General features: G+C 37.1%; 1 protein-coding gene across 12 annotated transcripts in view; it reads left to right on the forward strand.

Moving 5' to 3' along the window:
* Positions 1–25,980, forward strand: part of LOC149239801 (uncharacterized) — a 150,512-nt gene that overhangs the window by 75,820 nt on the left and 48,712 nt on the right. For 6 of the 12 annotated variants that reach the window (XM_089367203.1, XM_089367202.1, XM_089367209.1 and 3 more), the window contains one exon: positions 4,528–4,594. The exons of 5 other annotated variants lie outside the window; for them this stretch is intronic. The gene's annotated coding sequence lies outside the window, so the exon portion shown is untranslated. Of the gene's footprint in view, positions 1–4,527; positions 4,595–18,079; positions 18,202–25,980 lie in introns of those variants that run through there. One more of the 12 variants, XM_089367214.1, reaches the window with a different exon arrangement.

Genomic DNA, 25,980 nt, shown 5'->3' on the forward strand with positions numbered 1-25,980 from the left:
TCAGCATATTCCAAGGTCTTTAAATACATTAGCAGATGCAATTGCTTCTCGAATGTTAAATAGACATTTGCAATAATCATACATGTAAATTTAAAACCATTTCATAACATGATTTACAAGATAAGCCAGTAATAGTGATATATATAGGAGTGTGTCAAAAAATACATCATCCTCGATCATAGGTTGAAAAACACCTTATGATCGGCAAAAATGATAGGTACAAAAAACAAAAATGTCACATGTGCCCACAATAGGCGATCATCCTATCACTGGTGATGATCTCTATAAGAAACCACTGCCCGGGCCACCTTGCAAAGGAACCTCCTAAAAGGTTCTGGGACTCCAATCACATAGCGCTGAAGTCGACGAGGAATGTCGTCTATAGTTGTCTCAGGAATATCCCCTGTCAAGCGCTCAAGATGACCCTCCAACTCGGCCAAAACCTCTGCTGATTCGTCCTGTGGGGTTGGCGCGGGTGCAACTGGTTGCCTCCTCTCGAAAAGCCGGAGAGCGGCTGGTCGCTGTGGACCCACATCTGCATTTGAAATTTTTACTATCAGTTTTGAGACGATGGAAAAAAAAAAAAAAATTAAAATAGGAAAAAGTTGAAAACGATTTTACTTGACTCATCCCACTACTCTTCTGGTGGAAGAGCCATGTCTGGGTCACCACGAAAATCTATCCCAGCGTAAGGGAAATCCTGAATGGAAAAGACCTGGTTTTCCAACCATTGGAATACTCAGGTTTGAACCGAGCAACCTCTGTCCTCTCGTCCGGGTGACGAGCCATGATTGCGACCCATCGCATCAGTTTGGGCTCTCGAGGAAGCCCAGCTCCAACAGTAAGGTGCTGTGGGATCAGCATAGGAACCCTCTCCAGGCCAAAACTCACGACCAAAGCCCCATAACCAAAGGTCTTTAGTCGTCCGCTCTTGGCCCTGGTCAGTTTGCCTTTCACATTGGCCAGCACAGCATTGCACCGGTTGAATATGGTGCCTCGAAAGCAATCAACTGCCATACGCATCTGGGATCCGGTGGCAATATGTAATGCGGCAGCTCCGCAAAGTCTGGTGAAGGTAAACGCAATCACCATGAGTTCAGGATGGGATATGGTCTTTATGTCTATCCCTTTGTCTCTAGCCCGGCTGTTGCAGTACTCTAGCCGGAGGCTATCGACAGACTGGCCACGTGGCCTAGTCCTGTGCAGAGTCAAGTCTTCCCCTCTCTTAGGCAAACTAGTCAAGAAATAAATGTCCGTCGGCTCGATTTCGAGCCGGTGGCCGCCAATGAAAAAGCACTGGTCCTGTATGCTCCATCTGTCAACCAACCACTGTAAGAAATCCACCTGAGCCCTAATGCCAGGAATGGTCCAGAATTTGTACAGTCCGCACGTCCTCAAAGCATCAAGTGAAGGCTGATGATTCCATGCGGCAGCATCCACGTCCTCATGCTCTCGTTCACGCCAATCTAGCATGATGTACTCTCTGCATCAAGTATAAAGATTAATTAAATTGCTAGAAAACATTTTGATTGGTCCATTTTTGAGAATTTTTGGGTTCAAAACCCTTGCGGCGGGGTACGCACCCTCCGAGTTAGACACAGTGCGTGGGTCTGCACTTTGTCTACATGGAAGGTGCGGACCCTGAGCTTTTTCCCAATGGAGAAAAATTCGGGGTCCGCGGGTCCACAATGGTAAACCTGCAAACCCTCGCGCGCGGTTTTTGCGCCTAAAAACCCTCCCAAAAAATGAAATGAAGGACTAAAACAAAAAACTAAATGGATGGAAATGAAGAGTAGGATCATGTGGATTACCTGGAGAAGACGACGCTCGATTCCGACGGTTGGATTTTCCAAAATCTTCACGGGAAGTTTTCTAAGCAAAAGCACTATTTTCTTACCCGAACTCAAACGGTAAAAATGAATCGACAAAGGCCCTTTTTATAAGTTTTTTGAGTAAATAAATCGCAAATTTGTTTATGTTTCACTTTGAAAAGGTATTTTGTGACGCTTTTATCTATTTCAAACAGGTATGAGTAATGTTTGTGTTTTTGTGCAGAATAAAGGATTGTTCAGGCGAAATCTATCATTTTCGACAGAAAAACATGTAGAGTCATCTTTAAGCTCTTTTCTGACTCCTAAAACATGAAAATATTGCCGAGTGTTTCTTTTAAACTCGTTAAAATGGAATTAAAAGACGGTCCACTTACATCTCTTTTTCCGACCGTAAAAACGTGAAAAGATTTCCGGATTTTTGTCGTTTCGAATTCGATATTGGTTATAAAACGACGTGTCATTGATCGCTTTTTTACTTTTTTGGGTCAAGGGCACTAATAACGAAAAGTACTCCTTGGTCGTAAAAGATCAAGCAGTTCTCTCAAGTATTATTTTATACTTTTTCGGGCTTGGGAGACACAAATTTACGAAAAAGGTCAACCCTGGAGTCTTCTTAAGTTTTTTCAGACTCTCTAAAATTGAAAAACGCCGAGTTTCTCCTATACTGGACTCGTTAAAATTTCACAGTAAAGGACCTGTTCAATTACAAATAGGAACGAACCACTCCTTCTTAGGGTTCGAATTTAAACTAAGTTGGACTCATCCGAAGGATGAGCTTATAATCAAGCAAATGTTATCCTCCTCAAGCTTGTCAAAAATAAAGAGGTACTTGCCAGAAATGGTGGGGGAAAAGAGAGAAAAATGAATCTGTTTGTCATACTTTGTAACCACTCTTGAACACGACACTTTTATTCACCTGGGTTGGGAAATCCTTTTCCTAACAGTTGATCAAACCACATTGAAATTATTCAGCTGGTTTCTGGGTATTAACTTTGAGTCAATTGTCACCAAGCCATCTGTCGTGTCGTTATGTGTTCAAGAGGTCACTGCCAATAAGCCATTCATCTGCAAAATATCTGTCATCCATCTTGACCATCCCTGAGTCAGTCCTTGCAACTAAATTTCTTCAACTTGATCTATGATTTCGTGTTGTGGGCTTCCCTACGACGGATCGCTTTCTATCAACATCAACTCATTATCTAGAAAGATGATCTAGGAATCGTCAGTACCTTGAGATCTGCATGCCTCAATGGCGGGTTTCTCGCCTTTGACGACAGTTTACATCATTGACTTTCGATCGAAGGATTCCGTGATATGTTCGACATCAACACATTTACTCACATCTCATGGATTGTACTGGGTACTTTGAGAGCCATTGACATCACTGGTGGTTTCTCTCACACTTGTTAACAGTTTACATCATTGACTGGTAATCAAGTGGTTTCTACCATGTTCGACATCAACACGTTTATACGCATGGATAGAATCATACTATTTCGGGAAGTAGAAATGAAGACCCTGGATCTAGTTTCCACCATCCAGGTTGCGAGGAATTTTGTATTCATTATGTTGTGGACTATTCATAAACAGATGGCTGCGCCCATACTGTGTTCACATGAGTCTATACTTGTGATGTTTTACAAGATCATTCCTACATCAGAGCAGTAGATAGTTTTCTAGTTAGTTTTGGTCTGAGTATGGGAATGCCTACCTCAGCGATGATATGATCTCATACATATATCTTGCATTGAATGTTTTTACAGGTTCCGACCAGGCTCTCCACAAGATGATCCTCGAAATGATAAAGTACTTCACTCTTTCTATATGATAAATGAAATCCTCATCTACTACAAACTTCGCACTTTAGGGGGCAATCTGTTACAAAAAAATATCGTCACCATGATTATTTGCAGTCAATATGGGTCTATCATCACTTGTACTGTCCTCCTCAGTAAGTTTAAGACCTCAGCTCTTCAAATCAAGCTTTGGAAATGGGAGAAAGACATTAAAAATCAATGTAACTCTGGTTCCGCACTTTCTCTCATGGTCACCTGCGGTCCCGCACCTTCTGTGTACAAAAGCTGCGTACCTACCCGCTCTGTCCCTAACGGTGTAGGTGTGGACCCCTGTGAAAGTCAAAAGGCGCAAGTTTTATCTTAAAAAACTCACTTTGGGTTAATTCTAGAGTTTTCTAGAAGGAATTTTGACGTGGATTGTTCGCTCTGAGGTGGTTCATGCATCCCAAAAGAGAAGGAGCTAATCCCTTGACTAAAGGAGCTATCCCTTTGAAGGAGGACCTAGTAACTTCCCTCCATTGCACTATAAATACAGGCATTGGGGTGAGGACTAGAGAGGTTAGAAGCTGAACATTTTGAGGGTAAATGCTGGTGAAATTAAGATTTCCTAGTTGAGCTTAAGAGGAGAGATCACATACCTTTTTGGCTTCATTGGGGAGTGAGTGAAACTTGTCAAAGTAGAGGAGACTTCTTGTTGGACCCTGGGAGGAGCTTGTACAGCGTCAAGGCAAAGGTTGTAAGGTTCTTCTTCTTTTGAATGAATACAATCAAACTCATTTTTCTCAACAAGTATCTTATGTTATTTGTTTCATGGACTCCTTGACTTTCATGTTAAATATGTTTTATGCAATTGGTTTCTCAGGTGCTATTTAATTTGTTTGCCTTGTTTGTGTTTGCAGATTCACGAAAAGGAGCTCATTGGAATCAAAAGAGCGAGGGCATCCACAAGCTTGCGTTGGACCAAAGGTAGGCCCTAAAAACACTTGTTTGCTAATGTTTATTAAAGCATATTTAGGGAAAGATAGTGTCTGGTTGGTTTGCTTTTCATTAGGTCTTCTTTAGATTCTAGGAAGGTCTATCTTGTCCACAAGATCGACTCATTCCGTGCGACATTGGGCAAAGTGAAAATTTGAAATTATTTTCAATATTTGGGTGATTAAAAATTGGATATCTGCATTTTAGGAAAAGGGATATAGTGGGATTTAGAGTTTTTGTTTACATTTCCATTGAAAAATTGAAAGACTCTTTGCTTACTTTAGATAACTTTTCATTGAAACAAAAATATTACATTTTCATTTTCTACTGCATTAGGATTTACGTCAAGTCATAATTTCATCATTTTCACATCCATTACCTTTGAGTAAATAAAAACTCTTAAAATCAATGCTAATAAAAATCAATCTAGAATTTATTTTTTTTTATTTTTTTAGGGCTCTTTTGCACCTATAATAGATTAGCTTTTAAGACTTTGGAATAGGGAAGTGAGTTAAATTTCCAAAGCTGTAAACAAAAATTATTATCTTGTGATAGGGAGAAAAATCCATTTACTGCAATTTTTCTCTGGGAAGTTCCTCTTGCAAAGTAGTCAAGCACGAGATCATATTAGACTCAATGAAGTGATCGAACCCACTTCATTAGCTACGGTAGAGTGATTTACACATACTAAAAATGGCGCAGAAAGGTACTTGGGAGTCACTTAGAAGTAAACCTCAGATTAACCATGTTGAGGAACTTCCATGGGGGTTGTGCTTTGTTACTCTGCCCTTGCATGTACGTCTGATCTATGACTGTCCCCCCAGGTTAAATTATTTTATGTGGTAACATTAGTGACCATATTCTTATGGATTTTACTCGAGGTGACGGTGGAGGGAAAGTCTTTGTTATACCTAGAATAAACATTGACTAAACTCACTTGGAAATTTTTGGAGGGTATTCTTCATTCGAGATGGCATAAATGAAGTTTACTTGCACTGAATTGTGTACATTAAGCAAGTTGTTGACGTAATTGGTTCAAGCTGCTCTATCTATAGCCACTTTTCACTTTGATTTCTGCGACATTGGATTTCATCACCAACTAGTGATTTCGCTGTGAAAAGCTTGTTTGCATGGTTTGAATCCTTAGATTTTTTAGCGTGTGTTAATTGTTTGTTTTTACTTTTTAGAGACCTTAGGATTGGATTGTGAATATTGTTTGATTTTGTAATAAAATTTCATCCTGGCTAAATCACCAAGGCAATCACGTAGAATGCAAGGTAAACCCCTTGAATACACACCTAGTCAATTGGAAAAGATAAAAACTGAAAGGTCAAAGTCAACAGGATATAGAGCCTCAGCAAAACCTGAAACATCGATAATTTTATAATTTGAGACAATAGAAACCGAAGTGAATCCAACACAAGAAGTAGAATTTGGTTTATTTCATTATGACCCAAAGATTATCAAAGTAGTTTAAACTGAATCTGATACTGGTGAGGTTTCAGACACTGAACTAACCAAACCAGAAATAGAAAAACCTAAGTCTGAAGTTTCTCAACCTGAATCACCTTCGGATGTTATATCTCCTACTCCTGATCCACCTTCACCTCGAAGGAAGTTGATAATTACAACTGAATTTCCTCTTGGGTTAATCAACATTGAAGATATTTCCAGAAATGAAGAGGTAGAAACACCTCATTATTTATTTACCGATGGTGAATATTTTTGACCTAAGATTTCCTTTCTCTCCTTTCTGACCTGACCCTTGGTATTCTACCACTTTGACCTTTTTAGGTCATAATTGGTCACCGCCACACGTTCCTTTTTATTCACCAGGAAGAACCATGTCTGAAATTCCTATTGGGAGCCAATCCATTGATTCATTTATGTTTACTAGATCTTCAAAATCATTATTGTATGGTGGTCCATAAGTTCCTCCTGAATACCAGTCACTTACTGGGACTTTTTCAAGAGCATCTTCTTCTCCTCAACCTTATGCTTGGTCATCTGGTTTATCTACATCTATTCTTCAAAGCATGACATCCATGCTTGAAGTGCCTGTGGCATCAACCCAACAAATTAACATGGTATTTGGTAACTTAGTTAACCCTTAAGTAACCCAAATTGGTGTTTATTACCCACATGGGGGGAAACCACTTTATCCTCCACCTAGAGGACAACCTGTTGTCGGATCTTATCCTACGGTTGGGGGTAAACATTTTACTAGAACTTATGGTCAGATACCTCATCCCATTCCAGGTCAACTTGTTGTAACTCAACCTTTGCTTGGTACTCCTTACCATGGGATGAACACTATTTGGAACTATGCTTTTAATCAATAATTTAGTCTAGTTGCTCCACAAGTGCCACTTTATCAACCTGTTCAACCTACTGGACAACCTATTCCAAGTATTGTCATACCTATCCAACATGCTGTTCAGGGGATTCCACAAATAGTTGTCCAACAAATTGTCCAAGGAATTCCATAAACACCTGTTTAGAGTGCACCTCAAATACCTGTTTCGCAGGAAGTTCCAATTTCCCATCAGACACCTATCCTAGGAGTATCGAAAACGATAGTTCCAGTTACCCCTTAAATATCTATTCCTCCAACTACTCATACAATCCCTCGGGATTTTGGTTATCAAACTGGTCCTACAGTCCAGTCTATACCATAGATGCCTATGAGACAACATACTATAGGAATAATGAAAACACCTTTTCAAGGTCAAGCTCATCAGGTTCCACCTTTTCAAGGACAAGCTTTTCAAATTCCACCTTTCCAAGGTCAAAATTTCCAAAACCTGCCTTTTTAAGGTCAATTTATTCAAAGTAAACCTGTTCAAAGTCAATTTGTTTAGGGTCAACCTTTGCAAGCTCAAACTGTATAGGGGAAATATTAATTAGGTCAAATTGATCAAGCTCAACCTTCCCAGAGTCAACCATATATGGTCATACTTATCAAGTCCCTGTTCAACCTCAACCTAGTTTGATTCACCCTGGTTACCCTAGTGGAATCCAAATTCCAACCACACAAGCTATTCCAAGATATCCTGGGTATCCTCCTCCAGGGGTTGATCTTAACCCATAAGGTTATCAAACTTTACCGCAAGACCCTAACCGATAATTATCGTTTATTGCAACCCTAGATTTACCTGGTTTTTCTCGATTAATGAACCATCCCATTTATTATTATCCTTATTTGCTGATGATTCCTACCAAGTTACCGAGTGACATACCTAAATTTGAAGGCAAATCAAGAGAATACCCATCCAATCATGTGATGACATATCATCTTTAGTGTGCATACTATTCTTTAATCGATGATTTTATCTATCTTTGCCTTTTCCAATGAAATTCGACCGGTTTGGAAGCCAAATGGTACATTGAGCTACCTCGCACCTCTTTCCATAACTCACCCATAACTTTAACTCTCTAGCAACATCGTTTATCCGATTTCCAGCTATCAATTCGATACGATACTGGTACTGAACTATTTACTTCCTTAAATAATCAAAATCGACTCACATTTTCGATCATATACCTGAATGGAGACGTAGAAGTCAGTTAGTCAAAGTTTTTATTCTAGATCAAATTTTAGCTGAATGGTTTACGAAGTCACTTCTTCCCATTATTACCGAGGATGTTTTGAAGGGAGGTTTCATCATGAAAGAGAAGGTAATTTCTCGTGCCTAGTATGTAGACTTAGTCTACACCCAAGCTGACACCTTGTAAGAGAAAATCCTGTATTTACCACACCCTACAAATGATCCAATAGTTATGAATCCTACTGTGATCTAATGTTGCTGATTGTACAATAGGTTTTGTTAGCCAAAAATCCAAGGGGAAAAAGAAAAATTCTAAAAGTACTCAGACATTGGCCATACAATATTCACTCGCTGAAAGCCTTTCTCTAGAAGTTATTTCCGAAATTAATTTCATAGAATCATTTACCAGTAAGAGTCAATTAAACAGAGGTAAAAATAAGGGGAAAGGTAAATCGAAACAAAATGCTTCTTCGAAAGAGAATCCCACTAAACTGAACCTACTAACGAGAAATGAAAACCTTGCTATCCTTGCCTTATTTGCAATGAGGATCAATATACAAAGGAATCCCACATTAGGTATAGGTTTCCAAATTCATTACAGGTTCTCTAATTCCCACTGTCTTGAAGAATCCATTTGCTTCTCAAGATAGCAAAATGGTTTCTCATAACACATCTTTCTCTTCCATATCGTAAGATATCATGATGATGTCTTCACATCAATTTATGGTAGCTATGAGATCAAAAGATTATGGATCTAAGGGTCTTGTAGAAAATGGAAATGAGGCTAGCTCATCTGGTCAACCTTCCAGTTCAATTCCTCCTCCTCCTTCTGAACCATTACAGATCGAGAAACTAAATCCTAACATGATGATTCGACCACCTCCTAAAGGTGTGCTTTGAAAATTAGCTTTCAACCCACATGCTAGAGATGCACAAAATTACAACATTGTTGAAGACCTAGCTATGTCTCCTTCCGTATTTCAGCTCTGGAAGTGTTGCGAAGATGCCCAACATAATGAAATATTTTATTGTTAGCCATTGGAGCTATTGATCTGCAAGATTCTAATCTAATTATATTTGATCTTTAGATTCATATACCGAGACTTCCTCATCAACTAGTGTTCTAGATTTCAATTTTGTTAAAACCAAACGAGTGTTTCACATAGTTGTTGACGAAGGAGCTTCTACGTGTATTATGTCGATTTCTTGTTGGAAATATTTAATAGGTTCTCTAATCATAAATCAATCACCTACCACTCTGAAAAAAATTGATGGAAAAGGTTTTCGTTCTTATGGAATCCTAAATGATCTGCCCATAGAGCTAAAGGGTAAAATGGTCGCAATTGAGGCTGAATTTGTTGATGCTCATCTTGATTACAACCTTGTGATTGGTAGAAGTTGGACCTATGCTATGTTAGCAGTGGTCTCATCGCTTTTTCAAATGATACAATTTCCTCACAAAGGGAAAATTGTCAAAGTAGACCAGTTGTCTAACTATAATTTAGAACCTATCTCTATGGGTAGCATACCTTTTGTCAGATAAACAAATTCTCCTTATGAGGATATTTGTGTTGGTTTGCTCAAATACTCGTCACTAAGGGTAACCTTTGCACTTTCTCCACCGAAGTTTCCTTCTAATTTTGCTAAGGTTAGCATGATTACTTCAAGCACTATGAAATCTTCTAATCCGTCGATAGTGAATATTGAATTAGCCTCCTATGGCAATGAGATGCCTTTGAGCCCATTTGAATTGGATTATCAGGGAGTTCAATCATTTTTCAACCTATAATCCTATGATATTGATTGAGTGAATATGATTAACAATGATTGTTCTCCTTTTCCTTGGTTAGAACCAGTTTCACTCCCTCATCCTTTTCACTATACATTTCCAATTGACGAAATTATTATGGAGGTAAATCCTTCAGATGAAATGCCACAGAATGATTACCATCACCTTTCATCTTTTCTACCTATCCTTGATAAAATCGAGAATTATTTTTTAACTATTTTTTCGCCCGAGATTGTAGATAGTCCAGAATGACTCATGTTAGTTTTTCAAAGTGAATTAGAAAGGAATTTTTGAAACATATCTACAATGATTACTATTAATATCTAAGGAAAAACAAGAATTATTGAAAATATTCACATAGGTGCCTCATGCTCATTCGAATAAATTCGAACATATAAGGCCCTATTTCAAGAATTTTGTGACATTTTTGCTTGGTACTATGACAAAAGCTAGTAATTGACCCAAGCATTGTTGTGAATGAGATTAAAACTTACTTGGATGCAAAAAATATTAGACAATGATTACGTCGAGTGCATCCATGAAAAGCTATTGCGATTAAAGCTAAGGTCGAGAAACTGCTTAAAGCAAGTTTCATCTACCCAGTTCCCTTGACTGATTAGGTGTCCAATATTGTATCTATTAACAAGAAACATGGAACCATTAGAGTATCTGTCGATTATAGGGATATCAATAAGGCTTGTCCGAAGGACAATTGTCCTACTCCCTATATCGATCAAATCATTGATGATTGTACCAGAAATGACATGTTTTCATTTAAGGATGGATTTCTGGCTACAACCAAATCAACATACTCCTAGCTGATCAACACAAAAATTCATTCATCTACCCATGGGGGACCTTTTCCTATCGGAAACTCCCATTCAATTTGAAGAATATCGGTGAAACTTTCCAATGAGCTATGTCTTATGCATTTCACGATATCAACCATATTGTGCAACCTTATTTGGATGAATTTATAGCTCATTCACTAAGATGGGAAGACCATCCAATGAATTTGAGAGCAATATTTATCAGATGTCATCGTTACCATATTTTCTTGAATCCACACAAGTATGTTTTTTGTGCGCAATCCGGTCGATTTCTAGGATTTGTCATTTCAAAGGAAAGCATTCATGTTGGTCCGCTGAAGGTTGAGGTTATTTTGAATTTGCATTCTCCTTCCAATCTCCACCAACTCCAAAGTATGCAAGGGAAAGTACACTTTCTACGTCGATTCATCCATAATTACACCGAGTTAACTAAAGGTTTTAGTCAACTATTGAAAAACGGAATCTCATTTACCTCAGATGAAGTGGTTCAAAAGGCATTTGATGCACTTAAACATGCGTTGACCCATACACTATTATTCCATCTTCCTGATTATCACCGCGACTACTTTTTATACTTAGATGTATCCGATGTCACTATTGGCATGGTTTTAGTTTAGGAAGATGAATCGAATGAGAGCATGTGATATATTAGTTAAGTAGAAATTTGACCAAAACTGAAGCAAAATATGCACATGTGGAGAAATTGGCCTTGGCAGCCATTCAAGTTGTCCAACATTTTCGTCACTACATTCTATTGTGCAAAACTACTATGATTTCTGATTACAACCCCATGGTTTACATTCTTACTAGATAATTTATAGGGGCAAGTATTCCAAATGGATAGTCATCCTATAGGAATTTGATTTAGAATTCATAAAATACAAATCTAAGAAATCACTAGTATTTGCTGAATTATTATGTGACTTTCCCCATATTGAGATGGAAAACGTGATAGAGGATTCTCTTCCAGACAAATCCCTCTTTCTGATCAATACTTTTAGATCCTTGGTATGGAAATATCATCATTCATCTTCAAACCCAAACATTTCAGCCAAAATTGAGTCGAATTGATTGTCATTGTATCCAGTACCAATCCCAACAATACAATATTGTTGGTGATACACTTTATCATTGTGGTGCCGATTCCATCTTCAGACGATGTTTAACTCACGAGGAAGTCGTAAAGGCATTAAATGACAACCATTTTGGAGATTGTGGCGGTCATATGTCAGGGCTTGCCACTGATCAAAAGATCCTGCACGCGGGCCATTTTTGGCCTTCTATGTTCAAAAGGTGTGTAATTGCAGTCCAAAATTGCCATAATTGTCAAACCTATGATCGAAAAATGCATGCACACCCAACTCCACTTCACCCAATCATTGTTGTCGGTCCTTTTGCTAAATGGGGCATCAATTTCCTTACATGTAACCCTTACTCAGTCGGGGGGCATGGGTACATTATCCTAAAGGTAGATTATTTTACAAAATGGGTTGAGGTGACGCCTACATATAAGTATGATGGTAAAAAAACATCCATTTTCATATTCAATCATGTGATTTCTCAGTTCATAGTTCCACAAGCCATTGTCACGAATAATGGTAGGCATTTTCGAAACTTTATGATGAATGATCTTACCATGAAGCGAGGCTTGTGTCATGACAATTCTACTCTATATTACCCATAGGCAAATGGCCACGTATAAGCCGTTATCAAGGTTTTAACCACCATTATTAAGCGGATTATCAAGAGTCATAAAAAATATTAGCATCTAATGCTTTATTAAACCTTGTGGGCATATCGTACAACAACAAAAACTTTGATTGGTTTTACTCCTTTCCAGCTCGTTTACGACATGGAAGCAGTTTTACCTATTGAATGTGAAATATCATCTTTGAAACTGGAAATTGAATTATTACCAACCACTTCTGCTGAAGAATGTTTCCTATACTTAGGACATCTTGATGAGACTCGCCATGATGCTGCGTTGGCTATCGAGGCCCAAAATAAACGAGTTAAAAAACTTTATGATCAAAATGTCGAACCTCATTCATATACAGAGGGTGATTTAGTCTTGGTCTATGATCAAGAGCACGATAAGTTAGGTAATGGTAAATTCGAGCCCATGTGGCTTGGCCCTTATGTTGTAAAATGTGAGTTGGAAAAAGGGGGCTATGAAATTGTTGATTATGACAGAATTCCTTTCAGAAAGCCCATAAATGATCTTTACCTAAAGGGATACTATGCTTAGATTGTTCGGTGAAATTTTTATATATTGTTGTACCATATTTTATGTGCGGCAATTTTTAGCAGTTTTTTACGATTTTCTGCTACTTCTCTTGTTTATCTCGTGTTACACTTGATTTTAAGATGTCGATGCTCCCTTAAACTTACATTGGCTTCGTTGATGACACTAGTCATAGTACTCAGAATTTATCTTCCGCAACCTGGGTCATTTATTTGCCCACAAATGAGTTAGTTTCTATTCATAGGATATTCCTTGGTCGAACAACAAATAATATCACAAAGTATAGCGCAGTGATTGAGCTATTATCTGATGCCATTTCATTTGGAATAAGTCGATTGATCGTTAGGTTATATTCACAACTCATATTATTACATTTGAATGGTGTTTATTAAATTAGAAGTGTTTTCATGTTAAGAATGTTTTTGCGGGCTCCTAGCTTGGAAAGGGAGTTTGATTATATAGAGTATTAAGATATTCCGAGAAATTTAAACACATTAACTGATGCATTGGCTAATTATGTGTTAAATTGGCATTTGTAAAACATATGTAAAGAAATAAATGCAATATTCATCCATATATTGTAAAATATAGACTGAAATAAAGTAGTATCTTTCATTGGATAAATGTCTATAAAAAATGTGGCTTTACAAAACTATCATCCAAAGACTTGAGGCATTGTGGCCTTTATTTCCGAACATGCCGACACATCATCAAAAAAAAAAACCTAGCCCTCAGACTAGTGACTATGCATGATGATGATCATGGTAGCATACAACAACGCAAGCTACTCATTGTAGCAAGCAGATAATAGGTCCAAGAACCCCCACAACGCGCCTTTGATAGTGGAGAGGCAATTCATCTGTTTTGACATCCAAGATGTCCAAGGTGAACCTATCAAGGTGGTACTCTAAGTCAATCAATGCCTTTGTCACATCCGGGTTCGGCACTACGGGAGCTACTGGATGCTCACCACACCTACTATATCTGCACAATCCTACCGTTTTCATCGGGGCCACATTTGCATGATCATTTCTGACAATATTTTTGGATGCCAAAAAATAACAAAAAATTAAAAAATTAAAAAACAATCAAAGTGGGAAGTTTTACGTACATTGTCCCACTGCATTCTGACAGTGGCATATCTGGATCACCTGTGCAATCCATGCCTGCATATGGAAAACATTCAATCATGATGATTTTATTTTCCAGCCGCTTGAAGAATTCAGGAGTATACCAGATCGTTGGTTCTTCGCCACCTCCGTGTGACCTATTTCAACATGTGAGGGTCCCTAGGTAATCCACTCTCTATAGCTACCTGTGGAGCGAGAAGAGGGATCCTCTCTAGAGAAAATGAGACGATAAAGGCACCATACCCAAAGTTTTTGAGTTTTCTTGTTCTGACTCTAGTTAGTTTCCCTTTCAGATTGGCATCTACAACCTAACTCCAGTAGAATATAGTAGGTTAAAAACACTCTATGAAGGCTTTCATCTAAGCCTTTGTAAAAAAATGTAGAGATGCACTACCGCATAATCGTGCAACAGAGAACCCGATATCTTTCAAAGAAAGCCTTGTTGTGGTTTTAATGTCAATTATCCCATCTTTGAGAGCAACTCCATCAGTACAATGTTGTATCAGATAGGTGTCATTGGTTTCACCACCTCGCCTATGCCCATATAGAGAGATTTCCACCCCATGACGTGGAAGTCCAGTCAATAAGTAAATGTCATCAACATCAATGATGAGCCTATGGTCTCCAATTATGAAGCATTCTTCTTGGACATTCCACTTGCCTACCATCCACTCTAGCAAGTCTAATTGGGTTTCATGCCCAAAATGGTGAAAAACTTGTACAAACCATATTTTGTCAACGCCTCTATGGTATCTAGATGGTTTAGAGCAGTTATATGTTACTCTTCATATTCACGTTCTCTCCATTCCATTTTTGTAGCTTAAAACCCTGCAAATGAACATAAAAGATCATTAGAAACAATCATGGTAAAAATTGGCAAGAAATTTGGGCGTTTTCTATTTTATTTTTTGTGCCCTCGGCGCTGTGCACAACCAATTGTGTTAAATGGTGCAAATGTGTATGGTTATCTCCTTATAAATTGCACACATTGCATTTTTTAGTGTAAAAAACTATGATCGATGTGCACAGGCCTAATATGGGTGAACTATGCACATTGAGGGTGATTTTCAATTTTAAAACCCTCCCCAAAAAATCCAAATCCACAGTGAAATGCTAAATAAAAACCATGAAAATGAAGATCTTGGAGAGATGATTTACCTGGAAAAGATGACTTCCGATTTCATCCAATGGTTTTCCTGAAATATGCCTCTGAAGATTTTGGTGAAAATGACTTCTATCACCCTCACTTGGTGAAAAACACAAATGATAATTTTGTTTTTTACCTTTTTTTTGGGTTTTTATAAGTTTTTAGGCCCATTAAAATAATTTTTTTTCCTATTAACCTTTGAAATCCAAATTTATAATGTTTTTCACTATATTTTTGTGCAGATATAATTATTTTGAGTTCAAGTGTGCAGATCACAGGTTCTGTACAAAGAAGAAAAAGAAAAAAAATAAGAGTGAAACCAGTGATTTATCTTTACACCCTTTTCAGACTCCTTAAACACGAAAAGATCGCTAGTACTTGATTGTTCGAACTCGTAAAAGTAAATGAACAACTGCCTATTCAGTATAAGTTTACCCCTTTTACAAATTGAACTAGACTATTTACGAAAAATGTATATGTTGACTAATCATGGTCAATAAAGTTCTCTCTTGCATTATTTTACCCATTTTTCGGGTTCCAGGGACTAAATTTATGAAAAAGGACATTGTGGAGTTTACTTATGTTCTACTGACTGCATAAAACTGAAAAACACCAAGCTTTACTTTCTCAGGGCTCGTTAAATTTACGTTGAAAGAACTGAACGAGTTTTGTGTGTGTGTGTATTTTCAAACTCTTTAAACATGAAAACAACATTGAGTTATCCCTTCACTGGAATCATAAAACTTAAACAATGTAGGACTCGTTAAGCATGATGAGATTGAACCACTCCTTCCTAGGGTTCCTAAAAAATACATTGAAGGACTCATCCGAAGGATGAGCTTACAGGACAAGCATATGCTATCCTCCACCAGTAATGGTGGGGGAAAAGTGAGAAAGAAATTTTGTTTTGTATTTGTAAGAGGAAGTATGTCACTCTTGAACATGACACTTCGTCAAATTTTGTGTCCAGGTTGGGAAATCCATTTTCCGCTTAGTTGACCATACCTGATTGAAAGTATTCAGTTTGTTTGAGTATTATTTTTGAATCACAATGATGCCAAGTCATCATATCATGTCGCCGATATGTTCAAGATATGTCCAACCTCAGTTAAATTAGTTTTCCAGTCATAGCCTTTAGTTGCATTGACCATCCCTGAGCCAATCCTCGATTACTCTAAACTGTTGTTCTTCAAAAATTGACACAATTTTCGTGTCATAGGCTCTCTTGCGATGGGACACTTCCTATCGACTCCAACTCACTATCTAGGAATTTGATCTAAAAACCTTAAGTACCTTGGAGCTTGTATGCCTTCATGACAGGTTTCTCACCTTCGATGACAGGTTCTCATCATTGACCTTCGATCGAATGATTCTATGAGTGTTCGACATCAACACATCTATTCAAACTTCATTGATTTTTAAGGAAGTACCTTGATAGCCATTGTCGTTATTGGTGGTTTCTCTCGCACTTGTTAACGGTTCACATCATTGACCAGTAATCAAGTGGTTTCTGCCATGCTCGACTACGAGACATTCACTCGCATGGTTAGATTCATATTAAGGATCAAGAGATGGATATCAAGACCTTGGATCTAGTTTCACCCATCCAGGTTGCGTGGAGTTATTAAATATTAATGATTGTAAACATAGATCCATTGATGGTTGCATCCATGCTATGTTGTCTATTGACATGGATCTTCATATGTATTTCCGTACTGGTTCTTTGAGACATTTATACTCTGATTATGGGAATGCGTACCTCAACGATGATTGTATATTGCATTGTAACGTTTGTTTGATTGTTTCAGGTCTCCTAATGCAGTTTGTAACCGAAACCTTGACATGATAAAGCGCTTCATTCACCAAACTTCTCTTATGACTTTGCACTTTAGGGGGCAATCTGTTACACACCATTTTGTTGCATTAGGAAAATTACCATCGGTTTGGATCTTTCGCTATCCTCAAATGTGTCCCAAAGCATTCCCCTGCAAATTTATAATCCAAATTATCCCAAATAAAGTGGAATTCATGGATCCCATGGTTCAAAAATCTGTTTTTGACAAAGTTAGAATCCAAATTATCCCAATTAAAGTGGAATTCATGGATCCCATGGTTCAAAAACCTGTTTTAGGCATCCTATGCAGTTCCGTAGTCAGTTTTTGCGCATACACAGAAGAGTCCATTAAGAATTATGCATAAGTACACATTATATTACACTGTGACCTACGAACATGACATAATGCATGTAAAAATGAAAAGTAAAGTATAGAAGCATTATTGGTCATATCTATTCCAACCAACAAGCTTCAAATTTTTGCATGTTCATTACTGGTCCCTCCCATCATGGAGGAACTCCCTCTCTTTGTGGAATCCTTGTCCCACCAATGATGGATCTCATCCCTTGGAAAATGGATCCCAAACTTCCCACTCTTGGCCTATAAATCTAACCTAGGCTTGAGGATTGAGGAGGACTATTAGAAGTAGGCATATGCTGCAGGAATAAGGTTGGAAGGGTATTCATTCAAGGGGAGGGTTGGAGATTGTGGGAAGGGACTTGCAACACAAGGCTTCATGGTTGTAAGACTATTCTCCATTTTTAATAATATGAAGGAAAATGTTCTTTCTCAATTATATATTTGTTGATACAATTTGTAGGATTCCTTGATCACCTACTTATATTGTGATTGCATATTGATCAATTTATGGTACATGGTTGAGTTAATTAGTCCATTTATCTCTTATGTTATATACTAGTTGCTTTGATGTCGTGTTTGTTTCCATCTATGTAGATCTCTTTCAGAACATCATGGAGAAGCTGTGGGAAGCAACAAAATGATCTCTAAACTTCCGAGGGGGAGCAGATAGTCGAGAGCTTTGAAGGGGACTTCATCAATCATTTTGATTAAATAGTAAGTGGCCTTTATGATAGTATTTGTTTTAGTGAATCATAGTCTAGAAAAAGGTAGCAGTTCTTGGTTGTTTGTTACTAGGTTTCTCTGGAGTCTAGGGAGATATCTCTTGTCCGAAAGTGGGATAAGTCCACATAACAAAAGATAAAAGGTCACAGGTTTCATATCAGGAGGAAAATGAAGGAAAATAATGGAAAATGAAGAAAATAGATGCCACATTAATAAAAAAGCTTATGAGGACCAATTCATAGCTTTTGGTCAGTTCAGTTTTGGAGTTCTCTCTCTATTCTCTCTCTCTCACACTCTTGGACACTTGGAGTTTTCTTGGAGCACTTCAACATTGGATCAAGAAAGGAAAAGAAGGCAAAGAATAAGCAAAAGATCAAGCAAGACAGAACAAGATCAAGCAACAACACCGAGTTTACTTGTAGGTATCGATTTGCATGTGTGATTCACTTGCTAGATTTCGCATGCATGGTTATGCATGTTGTTCTTAGTTCTTTTGTTGTCATGGGCATGGGTTTTTCTAGGCGTGATAGGGTTCTCCAGCCTTGCCTTTCCATTTCCAGATAGCCATGGTGTGATAGGGCTCTCATGATTTGGTTGAGATGGATTTTCGGATGGATTCAAATCTTAGTGAGGTGCATATCTGAATGAAAGAACACATGGCCTAGTGATCCCTGAACTAGATTGTGGATTGCGGTAAATCCACTAACCTAGTGATCACTGAACTGAACTGTGAGTTGTGGTAAAGAAAAGTATTGTGTGCCTAGGAATGCTCGAACGATGAATGATAGGATATACGGTAAATCCTAGACCTGGTTGCCTTTGCTTAGGCCTAGGAATCATGGCCGATGAATGATGGGATATACGGTAAAGCTTGGATTGTGGTAAATCCTAGAGGCTAGGAGATAGGAAAAGAGGTGGAGAAATCCAGTGGCATCCATTCTTTCTTTATGGCCTAGTGATCTAGTGAGGATTGCGATAAAGCTTGATTCTATTGATGAGGGTGAGGTGGTTTAGCCTTAGGAAGCCCTGGTTGGTTCTTTTGGTTTGAGTCCCACATGCATGCTTGGAATATGGCATGGGGTGATTGGTTGAAGAGAGATTTGGCTTAGCCAATCTATGGTCAATTGGAACATGGTAATCCCATATTGGGTTGGATTTTGCATTCATTAATAAGAGTTCCTTTCTTTAGTATTTTATGTGTATAAGTACTAGATTATATGTGGCATTTATGGATGTTGTATCCTCATTATTTATGTTGTTTATATGATGGACCTTAGGAAAATGTTTTATGACATTGAAAATGTATGGCTCTCATCATGTTTTGATTTGTAAATGATTTAGAAATGAATCTATGACCTAATAGATGATAATGTAGCTAATGTGATAAGGCATCAATGATTCTTAGCGATTCTCAGATAAGTATAAGATCCCTATGCTTAGATATGTTATTATGACTCATAGAATGTATATTTGTGACTTGTTTGACGAAATGCATGTTATGGATAGTAGGGGTTTAGTCGAGTCTTTGTTCAATAATTTGCATTGGCATCATTCTTTATGTGTTTCTTTTCATTTATATAAATTCCATGAAGTTATGGGAAGTGGTTGGGTCCTAGCCCTGGAATTTAGCCTTAAATATCACAGTTTTTGGTATAAAACTAACATAAAAAAGCTACAGTTGCACTTAGGTAGCTTCATGGGAGTGACTAGGACCCTCAGTTTCTTGGAGGGCTTGGCAAGGGAGCAACTGGGGCTATAGGTCCTTGAATTGCTGAGTTTCCTTAGGGGCTGGTCACTTGGAAATGTGTGGTAGCTCTTGGAGGTTATGTAGGATGTGTGGATGGTCAATTTGGTTGTGTTTTGTTGGTTCCACTTCCTTAAGGTGACCTCGGAGGTCGAATCAGATCATATTAGCCTCTTGTCACATGTTTACCCTAGTTGGCTAGTTACTTGGGTAGATGTGGGAGGAGGGTGTTACAGAGTGGTATCAAAGCATGGTTCACCCCTTGGATTGGATGGGCGGTGTGTTGGCCATGTATTCATGTCAGTTGCATTTTTGTTCTCTTGTTTGTGGTGTATGTACTAGCTATGTATGCATGGTGTTGGTTATGGTTGCAGTGGTGTTTCCATGTGAAAAGTTAATGGCATTGTTGTTGGATGTGTTTATCATGAGTTTATGTCGGTTATGCACTGGATATGCATGTCAATGTTTGTATGTAATGTGTATGCATGTGTGTCATACATATGTTGTTATGCATACAATGATATGGTTATATTTTTCATGCATGAGGTCATGATGTGTGGTGGGTATGGTCATGCATTGATGACTAGATAATGGTTGAGATGATGATTAAATGCTGATATGATTATGTTTATATATGTATTGTGCTAATCTAGTTGGTCTTGCAGATGAGATATCCTCCCCGAGTTATACTAAGGTACGTTGGTTTGTTTATGATTTGGTTTAGCTGGCATAGTATGCCTTTCAGGAAGTGATCAAGATGACTAGCAAGATGGTAGACTACAAAGATTCTCCCTATGAATTATATGAGAAACATGGTTTTAGGCACTCATCTGACTTAGCAGACACATTGAGGAGTTTGAAGGAAGAAATAAGGAGTTTTAAAGTAGATAATGATAAAATCAAGCATAAGTCAATGCAATAATTCTTTAGATTTTGTCAGAATTGCAGAGATAGGGACCACTCTGATTTAGCTATGGACAGGAGGATGGGACTAATGGGGCATATAACAATAGGTATCATGGTGGTCACATGTTAGATAAAGATGACATGATTATAAATGGTAGATTCTTGGATACTCCAGATAGGAGAGGTGATGGACATATGTACTATTCTAGCTCTGGTTGTGACAGGCAGTATGATCATCATCGTTATCACCCTTATAAGAGGAGTGATAGGGGATATTTGCTGGATAAGTTTAAGAAAGCAAAGCCACCTAATTTTGATGGAGAGTTGAAGAAGCCTAAGGATTCAGAGGCTTTATTACATGGCATGAATAAGTTCTTTGAACGACATGAGTATATAGAGAATATGAAGGTCAAAATAGCTATCTCCAGCATCAAAGGGAAAACCGATATCTGGTGGGAAGATGTAAGACAGATTCAGAGACATTAGGACAAAGGCATTGAGTTGGCATGAATTCAAGAGACTCTTCAGAAATAAGTACTTGTCAGAAAGTTACCACGACAACAAAGCCAAGGAATTCTATGAGCTCAAAATGGGATCGATGACAGATGAGGAGTATGTGACCTAGTCCTTGGAGCTATTGAGGTAAGTACTGTATATTAAAGATGAAAAGGCTAAATTTCAAAATTTATCAGTGGTTTTTTATTATCATTTAGAGATCAGATTGAGTATGATGAGCCTCGACCACTTGAGGAAGTTATTGGGAAACTAAAGCATTACTATGCATAGTCAAAGTGTAATACAAAATCTCAACAAGGATGGAAAGGGAAAGATAAAAGTAATGGTAAATGGCAGCCGAAAACAACAAGGCCTCAGAATACATAAGAGAAAGAGAATGTTTCACTGCATAAGAAGTTCAATTCAGCTAGAGAGGGACATGGGACACAACAACAAAATAGAGGTGATGGTATAGGACAATTGGAGTGTTGGACATGTGGTAAGGAGAATATTTAGAGGGATTGTTTGCAGAACCAGGGTGGCAGGCATCAGATTTATAGTGCACATGAGGTGCAGACTATTGGGGACGTTGGGAAGATAATTCCTCGTATCTATGCAACGCCGGAGTATTTTAACGCATCTAGCAATGAAGTGAGTCCCAGCATAAATAATACGCAGAAACTTCCTAATACACCCTCGCAGATGAATGATACGTACCCTAAGGAATATTACGCTGGTCAACCTTCTTCACAGTTTAAAAAGTCTGAAGAACTAGCGCAAATTAACTGTGTTGCTGTTCCCACGCAGTTGATTGATGAACAAGTCTCCAAGCAGAAGGATCTGACCTCCACGCAGCACAATATTGAACATATACCGAACAAAACACAGTTGGCCTCCTCGCAGCACAATAATGAACATCTGCGTAACAAAGAATCTTTAGAATCTGTTGAAACAGTAAAAGATGTAGCAGACCACTATAATTCCAGCGCACCTTCTATTAACTCTTCTCAGCTAAATAAGAAAGCCTTTCAAGCAGTGGACTGTAACCAAAGTAATAACTCCTCAAATTCTCCTCACCTCCTCAGCAATAACTCTACTGTAGTAAACCTCTCTCACCTAGTGTTAGATAACAATCTAAAACTTCTTCTTGAAAAAGGCCTAAACTTTGCAATATCCCCAGCCAAAATTCCTATATATGACATCATAAGTAACATTGAAGTCAGTATAAAAAACACTGACCAAAACAAAGCAGAAGAAATAAGGCAAGATGTGTCCAGAATTCTTAGAAATGCTAGACCTCCCCCCAGCAATATATCCAAAGAAGAAGCCAAAGCCCTAAAAAACATCAAAAATAACAAAAACATTATAATCTTAAAAGCGGACAAGGGTAATGCCACTGTAATCATGAATAGGACTGACTATGAGCTCAAAATGGAAGAACACTTAATAAACAGTGGCTGTTATAAAGTTCTAAACAAAGACCCTACCAGCAAAATTCTTCGCCAAGTTAGTGATAAAATTAAAAACTCCTCCCTTGATACCTCCATTAAGAAAAAATTAATCCCTAATAGTGCCATCATCCCTAGAATTTATGGTGTGCCAAAAATCCATAAATCTGGTGTTCCATTAAGACCTATAGTGAACACTATAGGATCCCCCACTTATTGGCTAGCTAAATATCTAGCAAGCAAACTCAGACCTTTAGTTGGGAACACTCCCTCATATATCAAAGATTCCTCTTCCTTCATAGAATGGATCAAAAACCTAAAATTTAATGACAATGACCTAATGGTTAGCTTCGACGTAGTGTCTCTATACACCATGATTCCTGTAGATGAAGCCTTAGAAGTGCTAAAAAATATTACTGACTTAGAAACTGTGGAACTTATAAGAATTTGCCTTAAATCCTCATACTTCAGTTTTAAAGGTAAAATTTATGAGCAAACCCATGGTGTTGCAATGGGTTCCCCATTATCCCCATTGATTGCCAATCTTTACATGGAACACTTTGAGAAAATGGCTCTTAGGTCTTTCCCCTTCACACCTGAAGAGTGGAAACGGTTTGTAGATGATATCTTTGCTAAATGGAGCCATGGCTTAGATAGGCTCAAGGAATTCTTATCCCATATAAATAGCCTCTCCCAACACATAAAATTCACCATTGAAATTGAGCAAGACAACCAGCTCCCCTTCTTAGATGTCCTCCTCACCAAGAAAGAAGGCAAGTTAAGCCACCAGGTCTTCAGGAAGAAAACACACACTGACAAGTATCTTCATGCAAACTCCCACCACCATCCTAAGCAAAAAATGGGTGTCATCAAAACCCTAACCACGAGAGCCTCCAGAATCTCCGACCCAGAACATCTAGAGGAAGAACTTATCCATCTCCACGAAGTTTTTGTAAACAATGGCTATCAACATCACACCATCAGCAAAATTATTAAAAATTCCTTAACCAATAAACAAAACAAAAAGAAATCATTTGATAACCCTAGAATATCCCTTCCATATATCAAAGGAATCACTGATAAAATTGCCAAAGTTCTCGCTAAGCATAACATTATGGTGGCTTTCACCCCCCCTAACACCATAAAAAACATGCTTGAATCTGCAAAAGATGCAATTGACCCAAAATGTCACAAAGGCGTTTATTCGATTCCCTGTTCTTGTGGTAAAGTTTACATAGGGGAAACAGGAAGATCCTTTGGAGTAAGATTAAAAGAGCACATTAGTGATATTACTAGAAATAGGTCTGATAAATCAGGTCTTGCAGAGCATGCTTGTTCCTCCTCACACTATATATGCATGGAACAAGCTAAATTAATCCACAAGGAAGACCACTATTTAAAAAGAAGAATTAAAGAGACAATAGAAATTGAAAAATCCTCTAATAATATGAATAGGGATGATGGTCTTAAACTAAGTAATACATGGAAACCCTTGTTAAACAAAATAAAGTAACTTTAAGTTATACAAATTCTCCCTTAATACAGCATTTACAGCTCAAATAAATAAATAAATTACAACTAACATATATATATATATATATAATTTTAATTATAATTGCATAAATTAATAACCAAATTCTATTAATTAATTAATTTAAAAAAAAAAAATTAACTAAATTTAAAATTAATTTAATTAATTAATTAATTAATTTAAATTGATTTTATTTTAAATTTAGTTCAATCTAAGTTTATTTTAATTTAGGCCAAATTAATTTAAGTGAATTAATTTTATTCAAAAAAAAAAAATCATTATTAATTAATTTAAAATTTAAAATTAATTAATTAATGAATTAATCAACATAGTTTTAAATTGATTAATTAAACCAAATTTAAAATTAATTTAATTAATTAATTAATTAAATTAATCTTTCGTTAAATTTAGTTTATATTAATTTATTTTTATTTAGGTCAAAAATTACTTTTAAATTTATTAATTAGATTAAAATTTATAACAAAATTAAAATTTATTTAATCCATTGAGTTTATATTAATTTTATTTTTAAATTAGGCCAAATTAATTTAAGTGAATTTATTTTATTAAAAAAATTAAATTTATTAATTAAACTAAATTTAAAAATTAATTAATTAATTAATATACTTTTAAATGTAAAACCAATTTATTTAATTAATTAATTAAATTAATTTATTAAATTGATTTTATTTAGTTTATATTAATCTTATTTTTAATATTAGATCAAATCAATCTACTATTAAAAAATTACTTTTAATATAGGTTAAAATTATTAATTAAATTAAAACTTAAAAATCAAAATTAAAAATTTATTTATCCATTTATTAATAAAGTGTTGAAATCTAGCCGACCTCTCCAAACCTAGGTTATCTATCCATCCTTCTATTAATAGGTTCTCATTTTCTTGACTCTCTCTTTCTCAAAATGCAGATCTCATTACCCTGATGATGGACTCACCTAGCTAGTCCGAAACGTTGGTTTCAAAATTGCTCACAGGTTTTTCCATTAATTAAATAGATCATTAGGGATCTATCATTGAGATGGATGGTAAGCTTTGTGATCAAGTTGTTTCTGTTTTGATTGACCTTGGATCTAATTATAGTTATGTTAACCATGACTTGGTGGATAAGTGTGTTTTGAATAAAGAAGTGCATGCAAAATATTGGTTAGTGTAGTTGGCTACAGGTACCAAGCAACAGGTACCAAGAAGAGAGGGGTAAGGTCTTGTGCTTTTGATTTGAATGGTATGCCTACTTCAGTACATTTGAACGTAGTACCATTGGGGTCATATACTATGATTTTTGGTATGGACTGGCTATATTTCATAGGACCAAAGTGGACTGTTATGATAAAGCCATTGAGTGCTTGGATGACAATGGGGAGCAGAGAATATTGCAGGGTAAGAAGAAAGCAACATCAATTAGCATGTGATGAGCCCCAAAAATGGACAAATATTTGGGCTCATCCAACCTCCTAATTTGACTTAATCCACCATTCTCATTTGTTTATTGCATGTTTTGATTATATTTGTGTTAATAGAGTGAATTTGGTTAGTCATTATGCCAACAAGTCTAATGGGTGCTTTGTGTAGCCTTTTTGGTCAACTTAGAGACAAATTTGAAGGTCTTAATGAGCACTTGGCAGCC

Source organism: Pinus tabuliformis, chromosome 8 (assembly GCF_031772625.1).
Source record: "Pinus tabuliformis cultivar Carrire ecotype Pingquan chromosome 8, CPIR1, whole genome shotgun sequence".
Taxonomy (NCBI): domain Eukaryota; kingdom Viridiplantae; phylum Streptophyta; class Pinopsida; order Pinales; family Pinaceae; genus Pinus; species Pinus tabuliformis.